Source organism: Neopelma chrysocephalum, unplaced genomic scaffold, assembly GCF_003984885.1.
Source record: "Neopelma chrysocephalum unplaced genomic scaffold, ASM398488v2 Primary Assembly neopelma1_91974, whole genome shotgun sequence".
NCBI lineage: Eukaryota > Metazoa > Chordata > Aves > Passeriformes > Pipridae > Neopelma > Neopelma chrysocephalum.
In genome coordinates, this window is record NW_020920735.1 from 1 (window position 1) to 3,237 (window position 3,237).

General features: G+C 55.2%; 1 pseudogene; it reads right to left on the reverse strand.

Annotated features, from left to right (window-relative positions):
* Positions 1 to 960: 960 nt before the first annotated feature.
* On the reverse strand, positions 961 to 2,280 carry LOC113980054 (annotated as a pseudogene).
* Between the last annotated feature and the right edge of the window lie 957 nt (positions 2,281 to 3,237).

Consider the following 3,237-nt stretch of genomic DNA (forward strand, 5'->3'; position numbering starts at 1 on the left):
CACTGCTTTGGGGCCATGCTGGGAATTCCAGTGGACTAAAAGACAAACCCCAGGTGCTGTTTCCAAAGGAACCCCAATGAAAGGGGGACGCCAGAAAGATGGGTGGACAAGTCCCACAATGGAACTCTGTGTGTGCAGCCTCATTTTCTCCTTCAGCACCCACAGGAGAGGGGAGAGAAGTGGGGGTTGGGACCCCAAAACTGTTTGGGGGGGGAAATTGGGGATTGAGGGGAAAATGGGAAAGTGGGAGGAACAGGGAGAAGGGTGGAAAAGGGAGGGTGGTCTGGCAGTACTGATGGTCCCAAGGGGATCTTTGGGCAAAGGGGGGTGGCCCCCCTGAGCTCCGAACTTACTGTGGGGTGCTGGGGGCTGCTGGATCCAATCTCAGCCTTGGATTATGCCAACAGTTTCAGTTTAGAGCAATTACAGAGGTGTGATTGAAACACTTTTGTCACCCAGCTTTTAAAGATGGCAAATCAGATCTATTGATAGAAATGAGTTATTTAGGGATACAAATGATCAGACAAAAGATCTTCATCAGAATTATTTACTGCACAACAGAAACACTAAAACTACCAGGAGTACAGAATAAGATAGGACAGTGCTCTACACTAAAGTAATTGTTGAAGCAATTCTACTCAAGCTGGCACAAAAGCAATAATTCTTAATTAGAGATGGATGGAACTCCCCCACACCAATGCTCGTGGGGAGATCTCTGCTCTCAACCACCAGCAGTGACCTTGGGGGGTCCCCAGCCAAGGCAGGAATCTCCACACACCCCCCAATAAGGGTTCTGTTGGCAGAACCTGCCCCTGGGAAAGGGGACTGGCCCTTTGTGGTCGAAAGGGATGGACTGACAGTCACTGGACTCCAGGGGTTGCCTCACCATCAGGGGCTTCATTCAGGGTGGAAGGAGCGGCCGAAGCTCTTCCTGCAGTTGGGGCACTGGTAGGGCTTCCCTTACTGGTGGGTCCGTTGGTGTGAGCTCAAGTGACAGCTCTGGGTGAAGCTCTTCTCACACTCCCCACACTTGTAGGGCCTCTCCCCGGTGTGGATGCGCCGGTGCCTGACAAGGTTGGAGTTCCGGTTGAAGCCCTTCCCGCAGTCGGTGCAGCGGAAGGGTCTCTCATCCGTGTGCATCCGCTGGTGCAGAACGAGACTTGAGCTGGTCTGAAACCTTTTCCCACATTATAAGCACTTGTAGGGCCGTTCCCCGGTGTGGATAAGCTGGTGGTTGCAGAGGTTGGAGCTCCTGCTGAAGCTCTTCCCACATTCCCCACAAATGTAGAGGCGTTCACCAGTGTGGATGAGATGGTGGGTGCGGAGGTTGGAGCTGTCACTGAAGCTCTTCCCGCACTCCCTACACGTGTAGGGTCGTTCCCCGGTGTGGAGGCGCTGGTGGGTACGGAGGCTGGAGCTCCGCGTGAAGCTCTTCCCACATTCCCCACAAGTGTAGGGCTGTTCCCCAGAGTGGATATGCTGGTGTTGGGTCAGGTTGGAGCTGTGCTTGAAGCTCTTCCCACATTCCCCACATGTGTAGGGCCATCCCCTGGTGTGAATGCGACTATGTTTAAACAGGTTGGAGCTCTGGCTGAAGCTCTTCCCACATTCCCCACACGTGTAGGGTCGTTCCCCACTGTGAATGTGCTGGTGTCGGATCAGGTTGGAGCTGTCCCTGAAGCTCTTCCCACATTCCCTACATGGGTAGGGCCGTTCCCCAGTGTGGATGGAACGGTGGGTGCAGAGGTTGGAGCTCTTCCTGAAGCTCTTCCCACATTCCAAGCACTTAAAGGGCTTCTCCCTGCTGGGAGGCTGCTCAGGGACCACCAGCTCGCAGCCCTGCCTCAAGCTCTGGCCGCCTTCCTGGCACAGGCTGGGTCTTTCCTCCTCAGAGCACCCTGGGCTGCCTTTGGAGCCCCTCCTGCGGGGGGATCTCTGGGCCTTTTCCTCCCTGCTGCCTTCCTGGGCCGTGGAGCCCTTCAAAACGGCCTCTCCCACCAGGCTCTGCCGGGGGGATTTGTCCTCCGGGCTCTCCGTCCTCAGCTTGGGGCCTGGGGCAGGAAGCAAGAAGGACAGGGAGGGGATTTGCCCCCGGCCCAGAGGGAAGGCCAAGGACATCCCCCCAACTCCGGCACCGGCAGGACGGCGGCGGCAGCGGGGTTGTCCTGCAGCCGGGGGCCATGCTCGGCTGCCAGAGCCAGCACAACACCCGCCGAAAGGGCCACTGACTTCCTCCTCACCTGCCTGGGGGACCCGCGGCATCTTCCTCGCAGCCTCCTCCTCCACCCGCCCAAGCTTTGGGAAGGACAAATCCTGATGGGGGAGGGGGTGGGAGGAAACAAGGGCTGAGCGCATTGGCTTGGGGGTTCCTCCTGCCCAAGTCCATCTCTAGAACTCACTGGGCATCCTGTGTCCATAAAAACCTCCAAAACACCAAGATTCAGCCCAGAAAAACCCAAACCTCCGAGATTCAGGCAAAAACCCCTCAGAAATAGCAAGACGACCCTTGCCTCCCTAAACTGCAAAAAGTTGTGATTCAGCTAAAAAATACTTCAAAATATGAAGATTAAGCCCCAAAAAAGGGGATGGGGACTGAATTTAACCCTCCAGCAGGAAACTTGTTTGATTTCAAGCTCGTCTTCAAGGAGCACCCTGGGATTGGAGCCTGGGCTCTAATCAACCTCTCCTGTGCTGCCAAACAGCAGGAGCTGTATGGCCAAGGGACAAACTCTGTGATCCTTGTCAGTGTCCATGGTCCCTGTCAGTGTCCTTCAGGGAAATTGGGAGGAGGAAATGAAGAAACTGGTTTGGAACTAAACCCACGTTAAAGTGGGAAAAACCTCCTTCCATGGAAATAAAACTTAGTTTTTCCGGGGCTGAACGAGCTCATTCAGGGATGAAGGACTGGGACTTCTGTGGACACTTGTGCTGGTTTCTTTGGACACTTGTGTTCCTTCAGAGAGCCCCTGGAAACACTCTGCTGTTCACTCCCAGTGCCACCAGTGCCTGGGTCCTGTCTGCAGCAGCAGATTGCAGTGGGACGGGAGAAATGCTTTTCTGAGCCACTGGGCTGGACACAGGCACAGCCTGACTCTGAACCCAAGGGAAACAAAGACAAATTCCACGGCTTTAGCTGGAACAAGGGTGGGGGGGTTTCCTGAGGGCAGCACTACACCAGACTTTTGTGTGCGTGTGTGAGACAGGCAGAACCACAAATGCCTGCACAGCCCAGAGCAG